This window comes from Phyllopteryx taeniolatus, chromosome 19 (assembly GCF_024500385.1).
Source record: "Phyllopteryx taeniolatus isolate TA_2022b chromosome 19, UOR_Ptae_1.2, whole genome shotgun sequence".
NCBI classification, from domain to species: Eukaryota; Metazoa; Chordata; class Actinopteri; order Syngnathiformes; family Syngnathidae; genus Phyllopteryx; species Phyllopteryx taeniolatus.
Window position 1 is genome coordinate 11639155 of NC_084520.1, and position 11078 is coordinate 11650232.

Consider the following 11078-nt stretch of genomic DNA (forward strand, 5'->3'; position numbering starts at 1 on the left):
CTCTCATGAAGGCCCACTCTCACACACATGTGCGTTCACTTCATGAGCGTCCAGTGCTGGGCGTGGACGGTCGCTTATAAAGACAAAAGAATGAAATGCGAGCTCTCAAATGAAACAAGCCAAACGCACACTCACAAACACATGCGCATGCAGTGTAAACTGCACAGCAGTGTAAACTGTGAAGTGACACAGTTGATATGCTCATCAGGTCGCTGTGTATAATTGGGGATGACTGTTTGTGTCATGCGATCCGCTGCGACAGTGCGAGATGATGTTGTAAAGCTCTCTTGATGCTACAATATCAATGCCCTGGAAAAACTGTGTATATCCAGGGCAAGAATTCCTTGTAAACCAGCAACTATTCCTTCACACAGGATGGGTGGTTTCAACACCTCTTCCTGGTTTAGGTTATTGCCGAGTATCATCTGACATGGAGCTAGCTCGTCTTCCTCCTTAAAGACTGATTATAACCTGTGGGGCTTTATTATAAGCTCTGTTTCTTCATGCTACTTGCACGTGGAGCTGAAATATCATCTGTAAAATTGAAAATAGCTCTGCAAAGTCAATAAAAAAGATCATGTATCACAAATTTAAAGTGGGATTTTTTTTTTCTTTCTAATTGTGGAATCTGAGCTGGATTGACTCACTTTTATAGCAGTCCGATCTGATGTCCCAAGCCACCTCTCTGCTACAGGTTGTTTAATTGCTTATTGATTGCTGTGTCTTATTGTGGCAGTAATTGAGTGGCCTGATGAAGATTGTTGATCATAAAATGCCCGACAATGGCTTTAAAGTAAAGCCAATTGGGTACGACTGGTTACGTCTGCCTCACAGTTCTGAGGACCGGGGTTCAATCCCCGGTCCCGCCTGTGTGGAGTTTGCATGTTCTCCCCGTGCCTGCGTGGGTTTTCTCCGGGCACTCCAGTTTCCTCCCAAAAACATGCATGGTAGGTTAATTGATGACTCTAAATTGCCTGTAGGTGTGAATGTGAGTGCGACTAGTTGGTTGTTTGTATGTGCCCTGCAATTGGCTGGCAACCAGTTCAGGGTGTACCCCGGCTCCTGCCCGATGATGGCTGGGATAGGCTCCAGCACACCCGTGAGTCTAGTGAGGAGAAGCGGCTCAGAAAATGGATGGATGGATGGATGGATGGATGGATGAGTTTTTATGAGTGATTTGAGTAGATGATCTTAGTATTGGCACTGTGACTATACAGCTCATTGCGTGCCCTAAAAACGGGCGGAGTGGATGAGTCAGTATCAGATTATAGTAATCTGTGACTGTAGTTTCCCGGGTAACCAATAAGGAATCACTGTCAAACAGAATCCAACCCTGTCTAAAAGGTGCCAAGTGTGCATGTGCATTTGTACATTTGTCATTTGCACATTCACGTGATCCTAAAAATGGTGTCCCACAAGGCTCTGTACAAAGGACTCATCTATTCACGCATAGCTTTGAAGGATTTACTTTTTCCGGTTTCCAACTATCCACAGATAATACCACTTTAAACATGCCCATACAGACATCAGTCTGACCCTAAAACGGTGTCCCACACCTGGACCGACTATCCCCAGGTAATCGAAACCTGTGCATACGTATGTAACATCGGTAACCAACAGGTTTCAGTATTTGATGATAGTCACTGTTCGTGTATCACAAGGCTCTGTCCTTAGCCCTCACCTATTAATGAAAAGCTACAAAATGCTTTACTTATTTTTGCTGGAAGGTTTTTTTCAACAATTCACACATAATAGGTTTGGGCAACAGGTTTCAGTAAATCACGCTATGTAAGTATGTCTGCCACTTTGAGCCTAAAATGGTGTCCCACAAGGCTCTGCCCTACACCTTCGCCTTTTCATGCAAAGGTACAAAAAGCATTTTCAGTCAAGCCCAGATAATCGCACTTCATCACGGTTGTACCACCTTGAACCTAAAACAACCAAATCACTCATTCACACAAGGATATATTTTATATTATATGCTATTTTACAGATATCACATTAACCCTCTGAGCAGGTAGAGAAATAGCTTTGTCTGCTTAATAAGATGTGCATTGGGAGGAGACTTACAAGGCACAGGGTACAGGGCGAGAAGGGGAGGAGGCCGCCATGACCGTGCATCTGGAGTTGACCAGATGCATTCGGAGCTCAGTGACAGGCACAGAGATTAAGGTCACACTGTCTCACTTGGATCAGCGCCAGCCGCCACATGATGCTAATGGGTCAGCAGAGGGAAGGCGTAGGTAGGCTGGCAGATGTCCACGCAAGGCTCCATGTCCCCTCCACAAGCCAGTTCTTCTCAAGCCAAACAGATGGATAATGATATACAGAGCATCAGCCAGAGCTTTGAAAAGTCCTAAAATATTCCAACCAGCCGTCCTGCATTATAGTATACTCACTGCATCACTTTTGTTTCCTCACTTAGCTGCAAAAACTCTAGCGTGTGGACAAAAAAAAGGAAACTGAGATGGGAAGTCAATTTGACACAGCACAGGATAATTATGAAATAAAAGAAACAATAGAAATAGTGAAGTAATGTGTCTAAATGGGCATTATGACAGTTCATTGTAAAGTTATGATTAGTCACTACATTTAAATGTAAGGAAATGGAAATTTTACAAAATTAATCAGTGGTTTCTCAGTGCTTCACCTCATTGCACTGTTTTTCATTCTTTCTCCCGTGTAGTATATATTTAATGCAGAGAATCCATTCAAATGTAAAATTAATGCGTAGAAATAAAAACATCTCCAAGGATTTGTTGTTGTTGTTGTTGTTCTGTTTTGGAGTCTTTTCATGTGTCTGAATTCCTGCTCCTAGTGGGCCTGGCCTTTTTCTTCTTTTTTTTTTTTTACATTCTACGACATCCACATTTCTCAAGCAATTTAAACCGTTCCAACTTCAAATTGTTCAGCTCATTCAGTCATCTACCGAACTATTTATCACATTCCCAAAATTCCACAATTGTTCAGTATTCCCAGTTTTCCATGACAAAATTAACACAGAAATGTCAATATTTTACATATTGACCTCCTCACATTTTTCAACCGAGTCACATCATTCCAACTTCAAACTGTTGATTTTATTCACGACATTTGGTTAAGTATTTTTCACATTCAAATAGTTCCCACTTTTTCACACCAAAATTAACAAATTAAGACATACTCTACATATTTACCTCCTTCCAGATATCTTGACCAATTCAAACCATTCTAACGTCAAACTTCTTCTATGGAACTGTTTGTCACATTCCCAAAATTAATTTTTTTTAGTATGCCACATTTTGGACTACAAAATAACCACATAAATGCAGATGTTTTACACATTTACATTCCCCTTCCACATTTGTCCACCAATTCAGACCGTTCTAACATCAAGTCTGACCTGCTATAGTTGAACATTTCAACAATTCAATTAATTCCACAGCATTTCAGTTCAGCGCCAGCTCTTCCAACATTATCACGTGATTTTTACAGAAATTACATTCTCGAATCGCATGTGTTATGGTTACTTTTTAACCACAGATTTATGCTTATCTGGTGCCTTTGGGGAGGTGAATGTTTGACCGTTTGGCAATATTCGAATAGACGAGTGTCCATGACTTCCAGTGGTGCAAAGCCTTAACTCACTTGCGCTTCAGTGTTCATAAAAGCAGATGTCAAACAACACAAGAGGTTGCTAACAGCGAGAGCAGAAGGACAGTGAAAGCGGCCGGTGGGCAGTACTGAACTGATTACGCTTGTACTGTAAATAAGCGGGCTCCCGAGAATCGGGAACATGAGTCCACATTTCTAGACAGTGACTGTCCTAGTTTCTGGAATACAGTCTGTACAATCTGTGCTGTTTCTCTCTCCCTCTCTCTTTCTTTCTGTTTTGTTGCTCTTCGTCCAATGCCATTGTGGTGCGGCCAGATGAATCATGCAAAGTGAACATCAAGGTTGGCTTTCAAAGGTCACTGGATCACTTATCGAGCAGTAACCCTGAAGGGATAGGAGGGTGAGTGGATGATGTAGCTGCAAAATAATGACATCCAAGTTTTGAAATTATTGTACCTTCCCTTCACTGTCTCTCTGTCTGCCTCTCACTTCCTGTCTTGTCCCCAGTCTTTAGGCCACCAGTGGAAAGTTGGCTTGTGACATGATATTATGGGTGACACAGGACCAGGGGAGTGTCCAAAGGGAAGAAAAAAAAAGGAAAATTAAAAAATAATGATACAACACGTATTTTGTAAAGTAATAAAGTCATATTCATTTGAGGAAAAAAAGATTGTAATTCATAAAAGTTAAGACTTTTTTTCTCGTAATATTACGACTTTATCCTCAATGTTATCCTCATTTTTAAAACATTAGGAATTTTTCTTGTAATACAGTAGTGCCTTGCTATACGAGTGACCCGACTTACAAGTTTTTCAAGATAAGAGCCGTCATGGGGCCAATTTTTTGCTCTGACATGCAAGCAAAATTTTAGAGATTTCAGTGAACTCAACTCAAATCATTTCACAACAAGCAGCAGCTTGGCAGAGAGTAAATAAATTCTTGTAAATAGAGCTGTTAATTGTCAAGCTGTTAATTTGTTGTCAAAATAAACCTGAATTACACGTGTGTTTAAAACAACTATATAACTTTGCCTTGAAGTCTGCTAGCTTAATGCTCACACATATTAGGAAATGCCATTGATGGGCTAAGGAAATAGCATCTACGTGGCAGTGTTATACTGCTTTAACAGCAACTTAGCTTTAGCAGCAACACATGCAGACAGACAATATAACAGTACTCACAGGCATCAATTCTTTACTCTCTGCGAACGATGAACAGTATTACAGCAATAGTGAAACTCTTCTTCAATTGTCTGCATGACTTTATTATACTACCTCCTGGTGGCCAAGCCTCGCACACAAAAAGGAGCTACAATGAATTATGAATGATGTACAAAGTGTTACATTTTTTTACATTCTCTTTAATCATGATATTCCTATATGTTTTTATAAAGTGCAAATTATAGCGTTTTATTTATTCTAATAAACACATTGCACATTTTGGGTTGGTTTATCGGAGCGGATTAATGCCATTTTCATCCATTTCAATGGGGGAAGAGGATTTTCAAGCATGGTCAAGGAACTAACTAAACTTGTATCTCAAGGCACCACCGTATTTAATATTTTAAGGTTTGTTTTCCTGATAAGGTTTTCTCATAACTGTATGACTTTTTTTTTCAGTTTAGCTCTAATACTCCTACATAAGGGAAACGGCTTGCGTTGCGTCCCCCCCCCCCCCCCCTGAAAAAACAAAAAGAAAAAAAAATCCTACAAAACCTGACCAGGCAACATTCACGTGCTTTCTCTGTCTTTTTTGTCAATCTTTCGCTCCTTTTTAAGGACGTGAGAAAAGCCAACCAGACGAGCGGGTTTAACAATCGAAACGTGGAACGAGGCAGGAGAGTTTTTGGAGACAGCTCGGGCGAAAAGAAACACTCACCCTAAAAACTCTGCAGAGGTTACACGAGGACATGAATAGTCAGAGCATGTTCTAGTTTGCAAAAATAATGAACGGGGAAGGGTAAGAGAGGACAACAGGTTCGTTCATTTGTTAATCCCCTAAAGCTCTCACTACCTCTGAACTATTCATCCCGCGTTCTCGCTCCACGAGAAACACTCCTCCTCCCCATTTCACCATGATACGATTCCCCGGAGATGCAACGACTCCGCCCTTGATTTTTCTCCATTTCCCTCGTTTGTTTTTTTTTTTTGTGAGTAGGGGTGGCGTTTTAATGCTCTTCTCTGTCATTTAGCCGCTCCAATCGTGGTCCATCCTGTCACTCAGCAGCAGTGATGTGTGAAGAACGTTAAGGGCCGAACCTCTGCCAACAGGAGCCTCTTAACAATTCAAGGTCACCTCTTGGCAAAGCACACGCTGCAACATATGTACTGTTTCAAAAGGAATGCCATGTTTCGCAACATATGATGCACTTCGCTTCCAATCTGGTGTGTGTGTGTATGTATGCGTGTGTGTCTGTGTGTGCCTCTGTGCAATCCTTTTGAACGATTTAGAGCACAAGGGCTTTATTTTCGTAGATGGTGCAAAAACTGCCGTATCTTGATTTCCGTGCAAAGTGGACGGATGGAAGGACGGGCATCCGTCAATCTGTCCGCCCGCCTGACCGACCAACAGACAGACAGACAGACCAACAGACCGATAGATAGATAGATAGATAGATAGATAGATAGATAGATAGATAGATAGATAGATAGATAGATAGATAGATAGATAGATAGATAGATAGATAGATAGATAGATAGATAGATAGATAGATAGATAGATAGATAGATAGATAGATAGTTTAAAAGGAGCTCATATGCGATCGCGATATGATATAAAACTGATTCACACTTGTGACACACGTTAGCCACTGACAATGACATACGATCAGCGACTGTCAGCCAAGCTAACATTGATCAGCACTGGCTGTCCACAGAGCGCTAGCCAATCAATCATGTCTATTGATCGAGTTGGAGGAAAACGTGTATATAGTGGGTTATGGCCGCTGCCGGCTGGTATAAACAGTATATGATTTGAGTGTCAGGTTTGAAGATGACAGGAAATGAGGGACTGATTTGTATGGAGCCGCAGATATGACATGAGGGGAAAAAAATTACATTATAGTCCCAATTTGCCTACAAATGCTAAATTGTGACCATGAAATACTCATTTGTGGTCACAAAATAGACATAACGCAGACACAGTACATGAATTTGTGCCCACGAAATAGCTATAATGTGTGCACAAAATACTAATTTGTGCATTTAATAACGTTCCCATGAACAACTTGGATGTCTGGGTTAGCAAATGGAGCGCACTTTCACTATAAACTGCAATCCTTAATGTATTGTGTCTTTTCTTATTATGTTCTTGTCAATAGTCTGCATTGTCAGGCTTTTCAGTCTTTAGAACTCATTCACTAGATTAAATTCTCTTATATTCTCCCTGTCCATGGTGCAGCCTTAGCGGCACCTACCACTACCTAGAAAATAGTGGGCACAATTTGCTTACTCAACTGTCCGGTACAGAGCCACAGTTACTTTGTGGCCACAAATTAAAATAGTATATTCACATTACAATGAACACAGTTTTATTGTGGGTGTTCCAGATCCACCTGGAATTTATATATATATATATATATAGCGGCACGGTGGCCGACTGGTTAGAGCGTCAGCCTCACAGTTCTGAGGTGCGGGGTTCAATCCCCGTCCCCGCCTGTGTGGAGTTTGCATGTTCTCCCCGTGTCTGCGTGGGTTTTCTCCGGGCACTCCGGTTTCCTCCCACATCCCAAAAACATGCATTAATTGGAGACTCTAAATTGCCCCTAGGCATGACTGTGAGTGCGAATGGTTGTTTGTTCCTATGTGCCCTGCGATTGGCTGGCAACCAGTTCAGGGTGTACCCCGCCTCCTGCCCGATGATAGCTGGGATAGGCTCCAGCACGCCCGCGACCCTAGTGAGGAGAAGCGGCTCAGAAAATGGATGGATGGATGGATGTATTGGAGCATCTGTCCCTTTAAGAGTCGCGTGTGACATCGGCAAGTCTGTGTGTGAACGTCTGTGTGTGAGCTGTGGCCGACAGTATCTTTTACATAAGTGTGCCCATTGTGTTTGTGTGTTTTACTGTTCTCCTGGAATTCAATAAATGGCTGAAAAGTGTATCGGTGCCCGTGGCTCTCCTTTCCCACATTTGAGGGCACTAAGCTAAGTAAGTTAACTATTAAAAAAAAAATAATAATAATAATAATAAAGATTATTGCTTTAAAAAACGAAATAATGAAGCACAATATAGCTTGGGAATACTGAATACATACTTTGTGGCCCCAAATTAGCATTTTGTATGCACAGAATATCTATATTAAAAAAAATAAAAATATATATATAATGTCTGTGGCTCTGTAGTTTTGCAAGCTAGAAGTGAAAGGGTTAAAAAAAAGTGTGTTCTTCATTTACTAAAACTGAGGCATGGAGGATTTCAAGCACACGTGAACAGATCGAGGCCTTAACCAAGGTCTCTATACATGCAGTGCGTGATGTATGCAGGTTATTATCCAGGACAAGGACACTCTGTTTCACCATTAACACAAATTTCATATGACCTACAAGCAAGGCCCTTCGCAACGAGAAGAGCAGAAATTAGTCAACTTCCCATTAAATATGAGCACATCGTTCATCTTAACACACAAAGTACACATCCAATATCAACACAAGACGCCTGGATCGGTCTTAACCCATCCAAATCACATCTTATAAGCCACTTCTCTCAGATTTGGGGATAAATGGCAGGGAAAAGCTTGCTCGGTATTGCGACGTGATGAATGATAGATACAATTTTACTGGAACAACAGTGGGAAAAAAGATTATGCGATTTGGCTAGAGACTGCAAATTGCGATTATCTTGCCTCACACCCCAAAACAAATTGGAGCCAATACTTCTCCTGGCGCCTCCAGAGTGCGCAATGAGAGAGACAGAGTCAGAGAAAAGAACGAAAGATGAGGAAAAATAACACAAATGATGCCTTGCTAGCGGGGGTGAAGCACTCTCCAGCTCATTTTATGTATCTGGGGGAGGAGAGGAGAACACAGCAATCAAGCACAAGGCCTTAAAAAAAAAACAACGCAGGAGGGAAAATTAGAAGACCTTCCCCTCCTTGAAAAAACCAGAGGAGAAAAGCCTGTCTTTTATGGTTCGTGAACAATATCCTGCATTCTTTCTGTGAACTGCGAGACAAGGCACTTTGGCGTAACCCCGCTCCCAAACACATAAACGCAGGCATCCTCACACATATGTTACCGCACATAGGTGTACACACACAAAAAGGCACGTTACACATGAAAGGATGTGGGCTGTGAGAGTGTGTGTCTCTTTTTATCAGGTGAGGGCGAAGCAGGGAGGGGGCGGTGTAAGATTTATCTGCTGCTGTTGGAAAACTTTGACCCCAGAGTTGTAAATCTGTCAAAGGAGTCTAGCCAGCTCAACAGGAAACACGAAGAGGAAAGGAGGGGGAGGTGGGGCGGGAAGGTGGTGGTGGGGCAAGGGGGGCAAAAGGCACACCCACGGGCTCGAGCATTTCAAAAGGGCCACCTTTCAGAGCTGGGGAGCGTGGAGTGTCCCTCCCGCCATGTTTACAATACTGAAACTGATCCCACACAGCTGGCAAACACCACCCCATCGCTCCCAAGCCCCCCGCACGCCCACCATCACCATTCAGCTCAGATCAGTTTCCATTGACAAACTTCATCATCAGTACAGTACAGTAATGGATTCAGTTTGCTTTTGAAAAATGCAGTCTGCTTTTGATAAATTCACCTGCAGTGTTCCCCCTCTACATCGCAGATTTTTTTTTTTTTTGTACAAAGAATCTACTCAATGGCAGTTCCTGGCATGTGCGACATGTGTGGCCACACAGCGCGGCGTTGCTGTGTGTTTTACATTGGTATGTGTGTGTTGGGGATGTGTGGGGCACCAAACGGGAGGGTCTCGCACATTCTCTCGCCATTTAAACTGAGACTGCCCCTTTATGTACTTGTCTGGCAAAATACCCACTTTATCACGGAAATCTGCAATCATTTTTTTTTTCACAGTTCACGTTCTGTAATTGCTCTTGCATGTGGGAAAAGAGAGCCCCCGTCACCAAGGCGCTTCATTGAACACCGGAAGAACAGTAAAATACAGTGAAGACACTCATACATGTGCTGCTGTCGGCCACAGCTCACGCCCAGACACTCACACGCAGATTTGCCGACATCATATGTCACCCCACCAGGCCCCGCCTTTCAAAGGTGCATATATAACACACAGACACTACCATGCGTAGTGTATTTTCTATACATTCCGTTTGTGTTCGAATACATTTACAATGTGTTTGAAGCCTGTGGGGGGGGTACAATTATTTTTTTAATGATCTCCCTATGGGCGGCACGGTGGCCGACTGGTTAGAGCGTCAGCCTCACAGTTCTGAGGACCCGGGTTCAATCCCCGGCCCCGCCTGTGTGGAGTTTGCATGTTCTCCCCGTGCCTGCATGGGTTTTCTCCGGGCACTCCGGTTTCCTCCCACATCCCAAAAACATGCATTAATTGGAGACTCTAAATTGCCCATAGGCATGACTGTGAGTGTGAATGGTTGTTTGTTTCGATGTGCCCTGCGATTGGCTGGCAACCAGTTCAGGGTGTACCCCGCCTCCTGCCCGATGACAGCTGGGATAGGCTCCAGCACGCCCGCGATCCGAGTGAGGAGAAGCGGCTCAGAAAATGGATGGATGGATGGATCTCCCTATATCACTATTTACCAATAGCAGGTGGGTCTGGTACGTACCTCCCGTGGAACCTACCCACAGCTTTTCAATAAAATCGCAACCTAATTGTGTTTTTTTTTTTTGTTCTTTCGGAAACTCGAAGATGCCACAAGATTGCACCAAAGCTCTGTCTAATAGAAAAACAGCACAGTGGAGTCAAGGAACTGTGTTGAAGTGATGCATCTCGACTGAGGGACAAGCTTGGCATTTTGGGGAGGAGCTAAGTTTAGCCTGGGTTGTTAGTGGAAATTACAAGAGTCTTCGCCACTTGTGCATGTACATGTGCACTCGAAAAAAAAAACATCTTTTTTTTCGCATCACATTTGTTATCGTATTCATGGCAGTTATGTTTAATTGGTGTTAGGATTATGAGGGGATCCCTCGACCTAAAAAAGTGATGATTTTAGTATGACACAAAAAGATGTGATGGGTACCAAGGATTGCACCAGAGTGTGGTATCGATCTGATGACTAATTATCGAATGCTGCTTCTGTGGGAATGGAGAGGAAGCACCCCATTTGTCCTTCACAATCCACAGTGGAAAGCCAAATTTCCAGTTCCAAACAATTCTACGGAGAGCTCATTTTACTTGGGGGCTCTATAGAGCATGGGTGGCGTGTTATGACAGGCTGACAGGACCCAGCATCTTTCTGTGCCAGCTGTGCCGGCCAATGTTACACATTCATTGGGGGAATAACAACATTTATTAGTGTGTCCTGGGAAACCTCGGCACCATGGCAAAGAGTGGC

The 11078-nt window shown here is 42.8% G+C and overlaps 1 long non-coding RNA gene across 1 annotated transcript; it reads right to left on the reverse strand.

Moving 5' to 3' along the window:
* Nucleotides 1–3129: 3129 nt before the first annotated feature.
* On the reverse strand, nucleotides 3130–5590 carry LOC133469719 (uncharacterized). Its single transcript, XR_009785769.1, has 3 exons — nucleotides 5473–5590; nucleotides 4051–4127; nucleotides 3130–3978 (listed from the first exon to the last, which is right to left on the reverse strand). It is a non-coding gene; the product is annotated as an uncharacterized LOC133469719 (long non-coding RNA).
* Nucleotides 5591–11078: the final 5488 nt, after the last annotated feature.